Source organism: Pezoporus occidentalis, unplaced genomic scaffold (assembly GCF_034315485.1).
Source record: "Pezoporus occidentalis ecotype Australia unplaced genomic scaffold, CSIRO_AGI_Poc_V1 ctg150, whole genome shotgun sequence".
Taxonomy (NCBI): Eukaryota; Metazoa; Chordata; class Aves; order Psittaciformes; family Psittacidae; genus Pezoporus; species Pezoporus occidentalis.
In genome coordinates this window covers 1,417,771-1,435,888 of record NW_026913317.1, presented here as the reverse complement: position 1 = coordinate 1,435,888, position 18,118 = coordinate 1,417,771, and the positions used below count along the sequence as shown (strand labels likewise).

General features: G+C 36.7%; 1 long non-coding RNA gene across 1 annotated transcript; it reads left to right on the top strand.

Moving 5' to 3' along the window:
• The first annotated feature begins 736 nt into the window (after positions 1-736).
• On the top strand, positions 737-17,169 carry LOC134159751 (uncharacterized). The gene is made up of 4 exons (XR_009963280.1): positions 737-892; positions 11,781-11,828; positions 14,266-14,390; positions 16,761-17,169. It is a non-coding gene; the product is annotated as an uncharacterized LOC134159751 (long non-coding RNA).
• The last annotated feature ends 949 nt before the right edge of the window (positions 17,170-18,118 follow it).

Here is an 18,118-nt window from a genome sequence, read left to right as displayed (position 1 = left end):
TGTCCCAAAATTTTCAAAGCAAATTCAAATAACCATTATTGTCATAGGTAATATTAAAAGATGAATGCAATTGTAATGGCTATCATCCAAAAATAATACATGTATATGAAATTGCAGCTCAGTTCAGAACTCAGCAATAAAAAGGGCATCTTAGGGTATGTTTACAAGCATGCCTGCCATATGCTACACTTAGGAAAAATTACGAGAATTACTTAGCAAACACATAGAATAGTTTCAGACCTCCAGGTACATGAAATACCTGCTTTTGCAATAGGTCTATATTTGCTCAATTCAGAAACTAAAATAGTTTCAGGTGTTTAACCTCAAAGGCTTAAAAGACGTAACAATACAACAAATCTGAGTTGAACCATCCACCTAGCAATAAAAACAAGATCAGTGCATGTCTCTGATAGCCAAAATCTGAAGGATATTTCTATTTTGGAAGTCATTTATTTAGACCAAAGAATATGCTTAGTGCTTTGCAAAATGGAAAATAAATTCCTACTATGAAATAAGCAACACATAAACCTTGGCAACTGGAAAACAAAGGAGCTGACACAGAGAAGATTTAAAGTACCACCCGCCTAATCCTGTATTCATCACTTTTTGGCAGAACTTATTTCAGAATCAATGTCAATTACACTTACATAAAAATTACAGAATTACCCCCCTACTTCGTTAGCATGATTACTACTTCAGTTCTTCTGTTATGACAGCACAGTAAAGGTCTCAGACTTTGAGAGTTCACATACTGTACAAATATACAGAAAACAATACTGGGTGTCCTGAAAATCTTAATTTGATTTGAAGAAACTGTGAAGAGAGGAAGAGAATAAGAAAGCAAGGGTCATTTATTTATACAGACAGAAGGGGAGTACTAGCATACATAAAGGTACCAGTATGTGGCTTCTATTTTCATGTGACCATAATTTCTATGCAGAATGTACTTCTGTTTCTTGTAATTAATTTCTTGTGAGGAATCCATTTTTTGACAGGTTTTGGGGACAGTTTTTGTCTTGGGTTTGGTTTTTTTTTTTTTAGCTGCAATTATTCTTTGAATTCTTACTGGTGTAATTTGGAGTTACGTTGTTTCTTTCTGCTTTTTATGTGATACACGTGTACATTTCTAAATGTTTTGTACACAAGGATAGCCTACATTTTGGGGGGAAATTAATACAGCATATTACAGAGAAGACATATGCAGGAATTTCATTAATTCTTTTGTTTTCTTTTTGGTGGGTTTTTTTTTTTCTCTTAATTTAAAGGAAAATTAATTCAGACAGAATGTCTAGAGTTGATCTTTGGGTAGGGAAAAACATGATTATTATTCATGCAGCAGTGTTTATTTCCATCTGTCACCATAGCAGTTCTTTTAATAACTTATTATACAATTAGTTCAATAGCCTTTCTGCTCCTTTTCTACCACTACTCATGGAACATTCTTATTGCCATAATGTTTTCACTGTCTCCATTTTACTCTCCATAAGTAAATCTATTTTAAAGGTTTTAGTGGTATGCTGATTTTATTTCCTGTGCAGTTTCTAAGATGAATCTCCTGAACACCTTTAGAAGCTACATATACAAAATATAGACAAGGTGAATTATGAGAAGAGAAACCCAGATCCATTTCTAGACTCTAAACAGTTATTACATTGCAAATTAAAAATAAATTTTACACCTGCAGAATGTTTATGCATTTCTTCATGAGCACATGACGGTTCCCATTTCATCTTCAGAGAGGTGGTTGAGCTCCTCCAGATCAGAAGCTTTTGCAGGATTCACCAAGGAAGAACTAAATGCAGGGGCCTTGCAGTCCTTCACAACCCCACAGGCTTAACAGGAAGTTTTCTAGCCGAGAGAGGACAAACATGATAAGTTTATATTTACAGAACCAGCAGTCCCTTAAATGAAAAAAAAATCAGACCTGAGCGAAATGTTACCGGAAAAGGAAGGGAGAAGCTTCGAGTGGAGGGAAGAAAGATCAGACTAACTGGCTACACAGTATCGATGCAGAAAAGGGTGTGGGTCCTGGTGAGCAAGTGGAACAGGAGTTAGCAGTTGTGACTTCGCAGTGATGACGGCTCTGTTAGCAAGGACATAGGAGATTTAGAGAAGCGATTTAGTGCTGGAACAGGCTGCTCAGAGAAATTGTGCAATTGCCTTTTTTTCCAGATTTTTAAAACTCAACCAGATATATTTCTCAGGAGCCAGAGCTAACTTAGAAGTTTACCAGCCTTTGAGTATGAGTTAGGCTAAATGCTCTTCAGAGGCCTCCTCCACCCTAAGTTAGTCTGTACGCTAGAGGTGCATCTTTTTTCTTCATTATAGTTCATCTTTTTGTCTAGGCCTGCTTGGTTGATATTCCCATACTTAGAAAAGAAAATATGAACCTGAGAGTTGACTTGATCAGTTCTGTCCTTAATTTCCATGTATCTCTAAAGATCTGATATCCAGAGGATAATTTATATCCCAGAGAATTACAGAGAAAAAAGTATAAGAATGTTTTAGCTAAGGAAGAATGTTTTATTTCTATTTATTCAAAACATGAGGGAGAAATGTTTTTTTATATAAATGTTTTAAATTATCACACTAGGCCATGAGAACCATTTAAAAATCTGTTTGAAATATATAAATACAGAACAAGTGGATGAAAAAGCAGTTGTGACTGCCATCTGCTTAAAGAAAAAAAAAGAGGCCAAGGACATCTATGGCCTGTGGAGATGCAGATGAGCTAATCCAATGAAGAGATATTGATATTTCAATAGTAGTTATTTTGGTTAAAAAATACAGAAACCTGTTAATGAGTGTTGTACTGCTGCTTATTACTTCTTATTGTAAGGCTAAAAAAGCACCCATCTGCCATTCTGAAACTTTCAACAGTCTCTGGACAGGAAATGTACTAAAAATTTTATATCCAATAGCACAAATGATAGCATCACAGTACCAAATAAGACAAAGCTTTCCAGATTTATATACATAGATTTGTATATAGAGTGTTGCATATAGATTTCTGTAATCCTGGAAGAGTGAAAATATATTAGTAGTATTCTGTTAGATATGTTCTAGAAATGGTGGCAGCCTTCTAAGTGACTCTATGGATGGTCGTCACTGAAGAAGCCAGAAAAAAACATCAGCAAGAAATAGGAAAAAATATGCTGGAAGTTTAAATCTCTCATGGCTACCTGGCTTTAAAGCATTGTGAAAATAGTAACCCATATTCCTCAGCTTCTGCTAATTCTTCTGGTCAGCCAGCTTTTAGTGAACTTACTCCATCCTCACTCAGTTTATGACAAACATCCCTTAGTTGCCTCAGATGAATGCTATGGGATAGGTATGACCTTCTCCTCCTCTCTCACTCACAGGACAGAACATGGTATCACCTTAAGCAGCAGACTGCTGCAAAGACATTTCTGTTTGCTTAGTTCAAAAGAGTTCAAAACTCATAATCTAAAATCTAAATATGTTGAGAAATAACAGAGAAACTCAAATAGGTATGCTGACAGAATATATAAATATATATGTAATGCTTAACTATAAAAGGCTTTTTCCTGCTGTAGAATGAAGATAACTCATTTCTCAAAATTAGATTAATTGCAGTGGTGTTTTATAGACAGCTGCTAGCCTAATTGCCAGATCTGCCAGATCTGAGGAGTTTGGACTAATCTAGTAAGTGTGCTATGGGAGAAATGAGAGGGAGATCCTGCAGCATTTTATTATATCAAGTGAAATGCCAAGAAATGTAGATATTTTGGCCGGACCTGAGCACATCCCTGGGAAAAAAGTGACCCTGACCGTAAGAATCTTGACCGTCATTGACCAAAACTTGACCAAACCATGTATCATTTTTTAGACTTTACTTCTATTGTCAGACATGAAACCTTTTCCTTCTTGTATCTTACAGGATACTTTAGTTCTTTTTGCTCTGTTTGTTTTTATTTATTTATTTACTATTTGCATTCAAGACAATAGCTTTTTTTTTCAAGTACAGAAATAAAGGTACTTAGAGACAAGCCATTTCAGAAGAAATAGTACGGCTTATTATGAATATCCATGGTTTATAATAGAACCTTTCTCTATTAATTACTGCCTTTGTGCAAATAGGTTGTATTATAAATCTTCTATTACACTTCCTCCCGCAGAAGTGCTTTCAGCATACAGCCACACATCTGACTTCCTGAAGTAGTCACCCTCTGTGACTCGTGCTGAAGAAAGGTACTTTTGCGATGCTAGTAATATTCTTTCACTCACTGCCTCTAAGCCACTGTGTCAGACTGAGGGGAAAAAAAAAAATTAAAAAAACTGCTGAAGCACAGCTGAGGCATTTCTGCGTTGCATCACTTACGAATTTTCAACAGCTAAACTTTACTGGCCGTATTTACTAAATTCAAATCATAAAACTCTCTTTGTTCTTCTCAAAAACGTTCAGATTTGTGACCGATCCAATAAATTGTTTTATTCATAATTTATCACAATGCAGCATATCGTAAATGGTTCTTCCTATTTCTAGTTATAAAATAACATAGAAATATAATTAAAATCTCAACAATAATTTTCTAGTAATATTTTTTCATCTGAAATATGAATATTGCTGCAGCTGGACATATGCTTCAGCAAAGTCAAATTCATGGAAAAAGTATAACTTCAAATAAGAAAGATGATACTCAGTCTCTGACATACTGATACATTAGAGTTCCCTGAATTAGAACACGCAAATGTAGATGTAAAACATCCTGTATGACTATTCTAATACAGAGGCCCTAAAAATCTCTAATTACTTGAAGCTGAAATAGAAGTCATACATAAAGTTTTAACATTATAAGCACAATCTACTGAATGACAGAAGAGAAAACAATACTGTATGTTTTGTGATCCATGTGGTTTTTTTCTTTTAAAAGAAATATAGATGTACTGCTCACAGCTTTGTAAAGGTAGCACCCTTTCCTTACATTTAGCTTAACCATATAAATAAGAATGACCCATCTGGGAAAGATCACAGGATCAGGCACTTCATAAGACTAGACCTTTTAGTATTTAAATTAACGTCAGAATCTCCATGGCTTCTAAGTAACTGAAGTAACTTTAGACTTCAAGAGTAGTAGAAGTAGAGCAGTATACAATGGTATGTAATGAATAATCAGTAAGAGCTTGCATTGTAATGTGCATAGAAAGGTATTTGCAAATAACAAAAAAGTTATCTTAATTAAAATTATATGAATTGCTGTATTGAGGAGAAATTATAAATTGACATGTAGAATTTTCTCTACAACATAATTCATATTTAACAGATGAGTCTGCGGCATGAGTGTGAAGGAAATGTTTTCAAAAGCACTTGAATTAGTCAGCAATAGACCTTGCAAAAGAGATTGCTTTTAGCAGGCAAACTTATCATACAATAAATTCATACCACCATTATCACCTATCTTGTGTAGTCAGTCTTTCTAGCTTGGACAATTATTTACAGCACTATTTTGATGAGAAGTCTTTTGAGTAGACTTCACTGGTACAGGGGAAAAAGACCTGAACAAATCAGAAAGTCATCTGCCTGAAGGTTTCCCTGGTAGTACCAAAGGTGCAGGTCAGATGATAGTGATGATGGAAGAACTTGTTAAAAAACATTTCATTTTGAAAGGGAAAAAAAAGTCAATGACAAATAGTGAATAGAATGCCAGGCAAATTATTTACTGAACAATGACAGGTATTAAGTCCATAGTTCCAAGGACAAATTATATCGACATTGATGCCCACCTAGTAACCAGTTTGTAGTCCCTGGTGCCATGGTTTAAGCCCAGCTGGCAACCCAGAACCACTCAGCTGCTCACTCACTCCCCCCCCACCTTCCTCCCCCAACTCCCGGGGGGATGGGGAGGAGAATCAAAAGAATGTAACTCCCACGGGTTGAGATAAGAACAGTTTAGTAACTAAGGTATAACACAAAACCACTGCTGCTACCACCAATAATAATAATGATAAAAGAAACAACAAGGGAAGAGAATACAACCGCTCACCACCCACCAACCGATACTCAGTCCAACCCAAGCAGTGATCCCACCCTTCCAGGTAACTGCCTCCACTTTATATACTGGTCATGACATGCTGTGGTATGGAATACCTCTTTGGCTGCCTTGGATCAGGTGTCCTGTCTCTGCTTCCTCCTGGCTTCCCTTCCCCCATGGCAGAGCATGGGACTCAGAAAGTCCTTGGTCAGAGTAAGCATTACTGAGCACCAGCTAAAAACACCGGTGTTATCAGCACTGTTCCCACGCTGAATGTCAAAAACACAGCACTGCACCAGCTACTAAGAAGGAGAAAAATTACTGCAACTGCTGAACTCAGGACACCTGGCCATCAATATTGTGTGGAAAGGACTCAGTGTGGAAGTCAGCTGTTGTGTGAAGACATTTTCAAAGGAATTTTTGCAGAAGTATGATAGAAAGGAAATCAAGAGCCCAAACCAACTTACTCAAATGCACTAATAAAGAATTATGAATATCTATGGCTTAGATCATCCTATCTCTTTAGAAATTACATGTTTATAAATACCTTGTGCCCATACCTTGGGCAGAAATGTGGGTCTGTATTTCACCAGATCCTCCTCCTTGCCTTTCAAAAAATGGGCATAATACTAGTCTTTTTGCTAGTCATCAGAAACTTTCCCTAATCATCACAACTTTTACAAAAGATTTTTTGAGAGGCCTTACACTGAAAACAATAACCGCTTTAGCACCACCAGATAAATCCCATATGTCCCATGGATTTATGTATGCCACATTTACTCAACCTGATTCTGATTTAATTGTCTGCTGTGGACACAAATTTTCTCCCTCGAACTTTGCTGCTAGGAACAGGGATATGTGAGGCCTGACAGCAGACCTTGCAGAAGCAAAGACAGCAGTGGTGTTGAACTTCATCTTTATTATTAGATTTCTTGCCCCATTCATCAAAGGGCAGTATTTTCCCATGTCTTCCTTCTGCTGCTAGCATACTCACACAAGTTTGTTTGGCTTGCGTTTTTTTTTTTCTTGTTCCCATCCCTTTCAGTTTCAGCTGTAGCTCAGCTCTGGTCTTCCTAATTGCATCCTTGCATGTCCAAGCAATGTTTCAATAGTCCTTGATAGCCTGTCCATGCTCACAGCTCCAACACACTTTCTTTTTTGTGCTTGAATTGCCAAAGTTATGGGATTGTAAATGGGTAGGTATGATCTGTAAATTTATTAATAGATAAGGGATAATCCCAGTTACAAAACCGTAAAGTTGCAAAATCTGATTAATTTGAGAATAGATTCCACAAATAAAACTTACAGGGCTCTGCGTTATTCCTTATGATTAAACAACTCTGTGATTCATCTGGAAGTTCACCATCACCTCAATGACCAGACACAAAATCTTGAAATCATCCGTTAGATGACTTCAGAGAATTATTTGGAAAACTACAAACCTGAATTTGTGAGCAATCAAGAAGCACCATCTGTAAGGTTCTATCCAAAGTATGTTATAAGAAAAAACTGCTGAGGTGGAATCTCTGTCATTTTGATATTCAAAAACATAAGGTGAACCCAAATGCCAAACTATGCATTTAATGAATCATGCTGTTTTATGAAACACACGTATAAAAAATAGTAAAATGAAGGTCATGAGAGGACAGCATTTTTAATAATTTCCCAAAACACCTTTTGCATTTCACAGCATTTCAAATCTTTTAAATACTAGTTATTTTCCAGTAACCTATTTTTATTCTTTGTATTATTTATGTAGCTGCTAGCTGAGACATGCTTACTAGCAACGTATGCATGCTCATCTTCAAGCGTTAGCAACAGAAAGATAAAAATAATAGGGAAATGGTACCTGCAGCACAGATGGGAGAAATCCCAGAAGAGCTGGATAAGCTTCCGGTAAATGCCATATTTTTCAATCAGAAAAAAAAGTTCAAGTCAGTTCTTGTTTTCTCAGAAGCAGTTCAATCAATCTTATGCAAGCTGTTTGTTGGGGGGGGGGGGGGGGGGGGTTAACATTACCCTGATGCCAAACACTTTCAGATGTCAAAATGAAATAGGGATGGAGATAAGGAAGAGAAATAAATCTGATAAAATAAATAAATCTGGTAATACAATTATTGTATATTCACTACCCCCTTTCTGCCAGGCTGACATTTGTAGGGCCTTCAGACATCCAAAGACTGCAGATAGATGTTTGCTTTCAAGTCAGTTTGTTTTGAAAACTCACTGGTTTAAACAACAAGAACAATTTGGTTAAAAACCCAATCTACTCTGAATGCAGTATGGTTTTAAAGATTCAGTCTGAACGTTACCCTGAATTTTGCGAAGAGGGTGAGATTGGACAGTGAAAAATTTGCATGCCATGGAAAAGATAAGGACAAGCAGACAGGTAACTAGGACTACACAGGCTGGAATCCAAGTAGTCCTCTCTTTTACCTTCTAAATACTGCTAGAATTTGCTTTAAGACTCTTCTGGTTTAATTTTCCATAATCCAGTGTCCTTTGTTATTCTTAGTCATGAGCAAGCCTGCATCTTGGCAAATAGTATTTTTTACAACTGCAGTTGCTCTTTAGAAATAACTCAAAGCTGACAACAGCCATGGCTCCTTCCAGGTTACTGTTGAAAACTCAGATTCATCATCTAAGTACAGATCATCTCACCACATATATCTCAGTCTGTACCTATGAATCCCTTGTTATAGCAACGTTTTCTTCGTCCTTGGTCACCTCTTTCAGGGCAGATGAATTCCTGCTTTCCATATTACTTTTTCTACCAGTCTTCCTCTTCATGTATTTTTCTAATGAATTCTTGTTTCCTTATCAAAACTGCTGAGGATTCTTTTTGCTACTAGTCTGTGGGGCTGGTGTTTGTCATGCCGGAGTACCTATGCTAGAGACACATGCAAGCCATTGTGAACAAGTATTTAACTGGAAAAAGTCATGGTGGCCATAGAATTGAAAGGATGGAAGGTTTCTGAGGTATAAGAAAAGACATAGGAAAGAGTAGCTGAGTTAGAGAGAGTTGGTGGAACCTGGGCAAAGGCAGAGCAAAAACTGCAAAACTTTGCAAGCCATGCAGATGCAGCGGAGAATGAAGACAGGAGGATCTAGAAGGAATGGAAATAATTCTGGGGGAGAAAGAACAAACAGAGAGACCAATGCATGCTGAAAGGCAATCAGTGTCTGGCTAAGAGAAAGGAAGCTTTACCTTGCATTCCTCAGTTCTGCTGGAAAAGAATTCTGAATACACAGGACCCTTCCTAAGATACTTCGCATATTAATTGGCTGCCAAAGACAGGAATAGGAGTGAAAGCTGTATTTACAATGTAACAGAACAGTACTATTATAGATGAAATAATTGGTGTCTGACATCTCTCCATAATTAACGTTTTTCATCATACTGTAAACCCATCTTAACCTCTTGTCAGTTACTGTTTTTTTCCTGTAGTGTGAGACTTTACGGTCTTATTTTTTTCATAGAAAAGAGGCCAAAAAATTCATTATTGCTGTTTATTAACATTATTCCAAATGATATAATGAGGTATTACCCATGGCATTTTACTGTATGTCTTCTCAAGTAGATTGGGATTTGCAGCAAGGTCCTGTTTAGACACTGAATGAACCCAACAGTCATGTTTAATAAGTCTTATGTTCTGTCAGAAAAAGCAGCTTATTGCTAATGAGATGTAGTATGTTATTCAATACCCAAATAAAACTGTATTGTTCAAATATGCATGCCTGGGGCACATATTTGACAAACACTTAGGGAAGCAAAATGCTGTCCAAAGAGACAGCGATTAGTAAAGACCAGTTGGGCAGAGGTTGTTTCCATGTTCTAAAATACTGGCTTTGCTATACTTCTTTCTTGGAGTGAATCCAGTCTGAGAGAACAGTGTAAGTATGCTGGGGTGAGCTTCAGGGAACCGAGGAATATCTACAGGGTTTCTGCTACTGGCTGAAATGCTGAAACCTTGTACAGCTATGTTGCTGGGAGCAAGAAGAAAGATTTGCTGGAGTACTGAAGTGATGCCTGTGTATAGTCAGTTTCTTTAGTTGCATAAATAAGAAGTTGCATAAATAAGAATTTATTTATAAATTTAGTTGCATAAATAAGAATTATGGTGAACTATTATTACATTTTGTATTAGATTTGCAAAACATTTTAGCCTGGCTGCACACTATGGACATAGTCTTTACTCAAAGAGAATTTGTATTGTTCAACTAGCACAAAACACTTCTCACAAGCTAACGTGATGGAAGAAAACCCATAATTGCTTTCATTCTCTCATGGGCCTCTAGTGGTAAAACCTAAAACCTGATATCTCTATATGGTGAGCTTACCCAGCTTTCTCATACCTTGGAACAGTCACATCTATAGAGCCAATGGTACCCAGTGCTAAGCCACAATCACCTAGTCTTTCCTTGCTTATTTCCACATAAGTAGGAGTTGCTGCATAAGAATGCCCTTATTGATTCAGAGACTCCAACAGCAACTAGAAATGGATGCCTAAGGAAGCAAGTTCTATGCACAGAAGATTCACCCTTCTTAATTCTGCTCCATTTTATTTAAAGCTCACCTCAGCACACCTGTCAGGTGGCCAGAAAACGTAGAAAAGCCCACACTGCAGGAGAGTCAGAATAACGCAGAAATATTCTGGGAGAAATAACCAGCTGGAGTAATTATAGATAATATTTATTTTCAAATTACTTCCATGTAAAAGCAAAAATTCCTACAGTATCTAAGAGAAACAGATTTATATGACATATACTGTGGCAGTTACCAAAAAAGTAACAAAGGTAGAAAAATGTTATACCTGATAAATGATATGAATATACAGAATTTTCTCCTATTGAATTCCTTTTCATCAAATTCTGCAAAAATTGTCCATGAAAGTTTGTAACTTTGTATTTTTCTCCTATTTCCTAATTGCTTACAAACTAGTCACATATGTTCATATATTGCAAATATAGATGTAGTTCAGGTTTCTCCTTGAGACTGTCCTCTTGAAAGAACACTTAATTTTACAATTTTATTAACCTTGTTATTCAAAATCACTACAATGGTATTGACTGACAAATATTTGTGTTGAATTTTAAAAATAAATTAATTAAACCATGAAGAAATCTTAAAATGGCTGGGATTCCATTTGGCACAATGGAAAAAAAAACACAGCAATTGTGGTTTTGCAACATAATTGATGTATTCAAATATCAGCCTTATGAACTAATAGTACATTGTCATGAAGTGGCTTTATAATGGAGAAAGATGTTGAAGACTCAAGAAATGGAATACTGTGATACTTGATCTGCTACTGTAGACTGGCCTTTGGAATAATGAAATCTGTCTGAGCAGAGCATAAACTACTGGGGAAAGAGTAAGGAACAGGTTGTGCCTATTTATGCTGCTTTTTATTGTTCACAACTAAATGAATGTTAATTGAGAAGTGCTGTTACATATTTTATGACACTCCGGGTACACGCTCTGAAATCCCATGCGGCCTGGTTTAAATTCAAATTAATCCTAAACTACACTTAATTAGCATTGCTGTAGTTGACTTTGCTTTTTCTGTTGCAAGGAAAAGTATGATATCTTACAGTTTTGCTGTTTTCAAATGTTAAAATATATGATGGAGGTGAAGAAGTGATTTGGTAGCTGAATGACTTCCTGGCAGGAGAGAATCTGACAGGATGGCATTTTACTAATTAAGAAGAGTGCTGGACTAACCAGATGGGAAAAATACATACTGAAACTTTTTTCTTTATTCCTTTTTTTTTTTTTTCCCCAAGACAATGTAGAAATAAAAAGAATAATAAAGGGCATGCAAAGAAGGACTGGTAAGTAAGGCAATTTGCTAGCATAAAATAAACTTACCCAAATCAAATAGTAACCAAATCATCCTGCTTTAATCAGGTCAAAAATCAGCCAGGAATCAGAAGCCACTGATGTGAACAAGATATTTCTGTGCTTCAGACCCATCTCTAACATAAATGTACAGTGTGACGCCTTGCAAATTGGCCAGGACTAGATCTATACAGACATTTTAAGTGTCTAAATCCAGTATGCTCGGGGGGGGGGGGGGGGGGGGAAGATCAGGAGATTTTCCGTCTCCTTTAGAAAAAGAGGAGATAACTCAAACCACCCCAGTGCTTGGGACAAAATAAGAAATGTGCTTTAAAAAAATCCCAACATGCTAAACAACAGTGAGATTTTTTTAACTACCTTAAGCTCATTAAAGGTTCTACTTTCTATGCTCTCAGTTAAATTCTGAAGAGTGTAAAAGAATAATACAACAATGTAAAAAAGATGTAAAATCAAAAAAGGCAAGGCACAAAATGAGATCAAGAGTAAGGCAGAATAAAGATGTATTCTGGTAATACATCTGTTGCAAGACAAAGTCAAAGGGAATAACTCTGCTAGTCAGTGGAGAGAAACTATTAGATGATGCTGAAAAGGCTGATACCTTTTTCAGTTTTTCTTCACTGGAAGGGTCAACCTCAGTCAGCTGGCTAAAATAATTAGTATCAGTGACAAAAGGAGAGAATACAGGCTAGAATTATAGCTTGCATAAAACATTTTCAAATGAGCTGGGCTTGAAGAAATCCCTCTCAGAAAACTTCAAGAACAGAATAAAGACATTTTGGAGCCATTAGCAGTGATCTTTGAGAACTTGTGGAGAACTTCTAAAAGAATGAAAATGGACAGACATCATGTTTATCTTAAGAGGAAAGAACAGAAGAAACTAGGGAATTACATACTGTTCTGTTTTACTTCCATTCTGAGAAAAACACTGGAGCAAATAATTGAACAAGTTTGTCTAAAAGCCTAAGGTTTTGTCCTGTTTCAAGGACATAAAACAGGCAGCATGTATTTCTTGAAAACTATGGTGGAAAATCTCAGCTGGAGCATATTGTCCAGTTTGTTCATTGTACCTTGTGGAAAATGTGGTTCAACTGAAGAATAATTAGAGATTTAGAAAAAAAAATCTGTAAGAAAGAACAGAAGGTCCCTTGGGAGGCTGTGAAATCTTTATCACCAATATAGATCTTCAAAACAGGCAAACATATGTTAGAAATGGTTTAGGTAAAGCTGATGCTGCCTTTGGCAAGGATGGTATCTTCAGAGGGCTGGTTCTAGGCATCAGTAAAATAGAAAATCAGTCAGTAAAGGCGATTGTCAAAAGCAACATGGGAATGACCTACTACTTACTGTGCCATAAAACATATAAACATTGTTAGAATGGAGGCTAGAACCCAAGGTTTGTTATAGCTCTGAGACTGGAGAACTATAATCTATGTCTTCTGCCCTAAATAGTCCATGCAAAATTGAATTTTCATCTCCAAGAGACACGACTAGAAAGGATTTAGGACTACAGAGTATTACCCAGAGGCAGCAGCTCTACTTAAAGCTTGTCAACAACCTAAATCCTCTGTGTAGGAAAGAAGTTATGTACCAGAGGCTGTAAGTACGGTACACTCGTACCATGACACTAAATTCTGTTTGTGATTCTTGTCTGTAGCTACTCTACTGTCTGTTCAACAAAGCAGGAGTATATAGAAGACACAAATCTATCAGAGGTTGTACTGGTAGTAAAATATCAGCCCATTGCCTCTGAATAATTTGAAGAAACTTAAGGTCCCTTATGAAAAGGCGCAGGCTATAGTGTAGATCAAATAGTCTAAAAGAGAGCTTTAGAGACAGCTACCAGTTTGGCTGTACTTCAGAGTATGGATGGGAAGGTAAAGCCAGGCACTAGGGAAGGAGGGCCTCTGGTACTTTGTTTTCTTATTCCCAACTAACATGACATCTAACACTTTATCTTTCCTGGGTTTATTACCCATATGAAGAGCTGCCTTTTTTAATTTCTTTCCTGATCTCCCTTTTGTGATCTGCAGTGCAGTTGTTACTCGCTGTTGCAGGGAAGAATTTTTCAGTTTTTCTGTGTAGAATTCTACCATTGGATTCAACACACAATGAACTGGTTGCAGTGCAATATAAGAGCAGTGGCAGGTGTATGCTAACAGTATAGCAATGGTCAAAACCTACTCAAATAAGAATATTTCTGAATGGTATAGACAGAAAATAATGTGAGAAAAATGCCACTTAGAACATTTTTTTCTAGGCCTTCAATGTGTATCTACTGAAGGGAAATGGTAATTAATACAGACAAAGTAACATACAATAGCACTACAGGAGTATGGCAGTTTGGAGTTATCCCATGCTTATTCAGATCTCTAATACAAGCCAAAATTCTCTTACATCTTTTGCTTCCAGGAAGCCAACAATAAATGGGTACAATGCTAGAAGAGCAGGTGTGTTTTCACTCAGAGGAAGCAGCTACAGATTTGAAAATGACTTAGCAGCTGGTGTAAAAGATGACTGAAGCTGTGCCAGAAAAAGTAAGTTAGTGTGTGTGTGTGTGTGTGCGTGCACGCACACGTTTTGCCACTAATTATGCAAAAAGGCCCAAACCCATTGATCATGTGTTTCTCTCCCTGCTTTACCAGGAATAAATCTTGAAGTGTGACAGCTCTTTCAGAAAGTCAGAGCTATTACCAGTGATGTGCTTTCTGTATTAGAACTGAGAGCACACAATAAATTATCCTTTTTTTTTTTATTCTTTTTTTTCTTTTATTTTTAGTACACATATTCCTGTTTACAGCATGGTAAGAATAAATATCACTTGCAAGAAGATGCCTGGTATTTTTGTTTATCATTTAGTCCTCTTAGGCAATGATGCTGTACTCAAGCAAGCACAGTGTCAATCCGCAGTAAGCCTCTACACAACACATAGCTTCAAGCTTTATTTGCTTAAAGGTGGGAAAGATTTTCCATAAAATTCAGCAGGCACAGCTGCTGATTTATCTTTGGTACATGTAGGTATCAAGAAATTTTAGCTAAAACTTGAGTAGCCTGACTGCTCAATGATGGCTTAAATCTTTTTTGTTTACGTGGTTACAGAAAGTAACTGTAATTGTACATGGTAAAATTTACAGAAACACTCATCTGAACATCTTATTTTGTCTTACACAGCCTAATTAGTCAAGCCTTAGACCCACCAAACTCTCATAGGATGACCATGAGTAAGAATCAAGAAAAGCACCATATTGAAGTCACAAAGGTATCTTTTCACTTATAAAATAACTTTAAAATTAACACAGAGAGCTGAAACAACTATATCAGCAAGACTGCAGGGTTGAATAATTCCAAAGTATTTTTTTCACTGTGCAGGGAAACAGAGCTATTTCTTTCCAAATTCTACTATAACATACAACCAAAAAATGTTGAAAGGAAGTATACCAACTCCACGTGTTGAGGAATTTACAGATGTATTTTCAGTTGCTTTATCATCTTGTAAAAATAATTAAAGGGAAGTTTTGTTTTCCTTAAAAAGTGAAACAGATTCAAAGCATTTTACTAGCTTTCCCTATAAATTTTACTTCAGGAGGAAGCATGGAAAGTTTATTTCCTTGTACAGGTTTTAACTAGGGTAACATTTACTGGTGTATATGGAGACCCAGTTCAAAACTTCTGCACTAAATGTAACTGCATTAAATGGTTAGATGCTGTCACCAGCACCAATCTCTAACCATTACTCTTTGTGAGGCCTTTTTCTCAAGAGCTGTTTACAATCCACTAATGAAGAAGATTGCCTTGCTGTGTATTTACACAGGCATATCTTCTGTTAAACTTTGTGTGCAGTTAGATTGATTTCTAACAATGAAAGCCGTGATATTATGCAGCTGATCTTCAGATCATCAGAATTTAACTGTAAATATAGTTGAACTATTCACAGTGCCTTTTCAGGAATCAGATAAAATTCACCGGTTACCTTTAATAAACCTGCTCAAGGGTTTTATATTTCAAATGAATATTCTAAAACAATAAGAAATAATTCTGAATGGATGTTCCAAGATCTCTTGGAGCTTCTGCATTACTAATGTTCCTTATCCTTCTACAGTATCCTGTCTTTTACAGGAGATCGTTTAACATAGAGGAATTCCTACACATTTTTATCAGCATGAAGTCATTAACATAAGAACATATGCCACATTGGTTCAGACCCATCTTCTCTTCAGCAGTGGCTAGAAATCAATGCCCTGGGAAGAATAAGAACAGGGCAAGCATATGTAATACTTCCTCAGAATCTTCTTCCAGCTGCCAGCTATTTTCAGGTCAGAGAAATTCCTGAGATTGGTGCTGCCTGTCTTCTTAGTTTCCCACAGTGAATCTCTCAAGTATTAACTTGTCCAATCTCCCCTTGAACACATCCCAGATGTTCACATCCTAAGCAGTTTTGACAAGAGGTTCCATAGGTATATTGACACAGGTCCGTTAACTTAATGACTTTGCATCAACACATCTCTTCCTTTTCCTCAAACTTTGGAATTTTATGAGACTACAGAAACAAAAATAATACCATTGCATCTGTGATAATCCTGCACCACAGAGCTCCCCTTTTTGCAGAAGAGGAAAAGAGGTCATAAGACCCTAGAAATTAAATGTGTTATTTCAAATGCAACTCCTCTTTGCCTTCATCCGCTCTTACTCCACACTAGCAGCCTGAATAAAGGCTTGAAATCAAACAACATTCAACAAATACTGCAAAGGCTCCTTATATCAATCATGTTTTCTTAAATTAGAAACTGAATATAATATAGCTCTATCTAAATCACCTACCAGGATTTACTGAATTTAGCAAGGAACAGAAGGAGAAGGCCCATGTAACGTACTTGATATCAAAATATCTCACTTTTTCACACTGACAGGTCTAACGAATCAATGCTTATGTGTAAAATCTCCTGAGCACTTGTCTCTATGGCAAAAAAAAAGGCACCGATTTTAGAGAAAATGAATTTCCAAGGTAAGTGTTTTCCCTATGTTTTTCTACAGAAATTCAGTTTCACTACACAGTGGTTTGGGGGAAAAGGGGAAAATACACTATAAGGATAAAACTCAAACAGAGCTCAAGGGTCTGCACAATTAAGTTCCTTTGGAGCTTAGCTAAGAATCAGTCGGTTGGCTATTCTCTCAGAAGTATTTCACCCTCCATCTTGTAGCACTCTCTCTATATGTAACACAGATTATGTTCTATATAGATGAATAGCATTAGTTCTACAAAGCTGTTGCTGCTTTCTGGTGGTGTCATTACCAACACAGGCTTTTTCTTCACATACTTAAAAGGTATGTATTATATTCAGTACAATAGTTGCTATGTATCCAAGCATGCAGAGTTGCCTTTTTATACATTAATCCCTTTTCATGGAGGGTAACCTTTTCCCAGGGTAATGAGCCTCCAGAAATCATGGGTATCACTTACAAAAATAAGGAATGCTGCACTGGATTCAAAGCCAGTTTGCAGCCTGTTTCTGCTAAAGTTTCTGCTTCAGAGAATGATTGTCTGCTTGCAGTTGCATTTAAGGAAGTTCCTCAGTTGGGTATTTCTGAGTGGAAGTTCCCAGCTAATATTAGTCATAAGTGGTACTCAAGTACAGAACCGCATTTCATAATACTGTTGACACTCTTCCCAGGCAACATAAAAATTGCCTATACTGTTACTAAAGAGATGAGAAAAGAAAATCCAAACCTTTGGTTTCTACATTTTGGAAAGAGCAAATTATAAACTTCAGCATTCAGATATATAAAAATTACAAGATGAGCTAAAAACTTCATGATTTTGCTAACACTACTTTATGCTGCTTATAATGCACCAAGTCTGTATATCTGCATTTTGATTTCATATTCTTTAGTTAGCTTCTGGAACCCAGGTTTTGTCTGTTATTACAAACGACAGGCAAAATACATGCCTGATTTGCACTGCATGTACTAAGGTTTTCGCAGACTCATCAACTAACTGTTCTTGCTGTTGGAGAAAAAGAAAGAAGATTCAGCCTCACAGCCTCACCTTCCTTCTTACCATGGGGACAGAGACATTTGGTCTAAATTGATACACAATTCTCCTTTTCTGACTAGAAAAGGCATTTCAAGAGAAAAATATGCTTTTTATTTCGTTGAAACAAAAGCAACAACAAGATCTTGAAAGAACAGAGACACTTTATGGTGTATCTTGCGTACGCCATAAAGTAGTACAGACTCTCAGGATCCAGCACCCTTCCACACAGTCCCT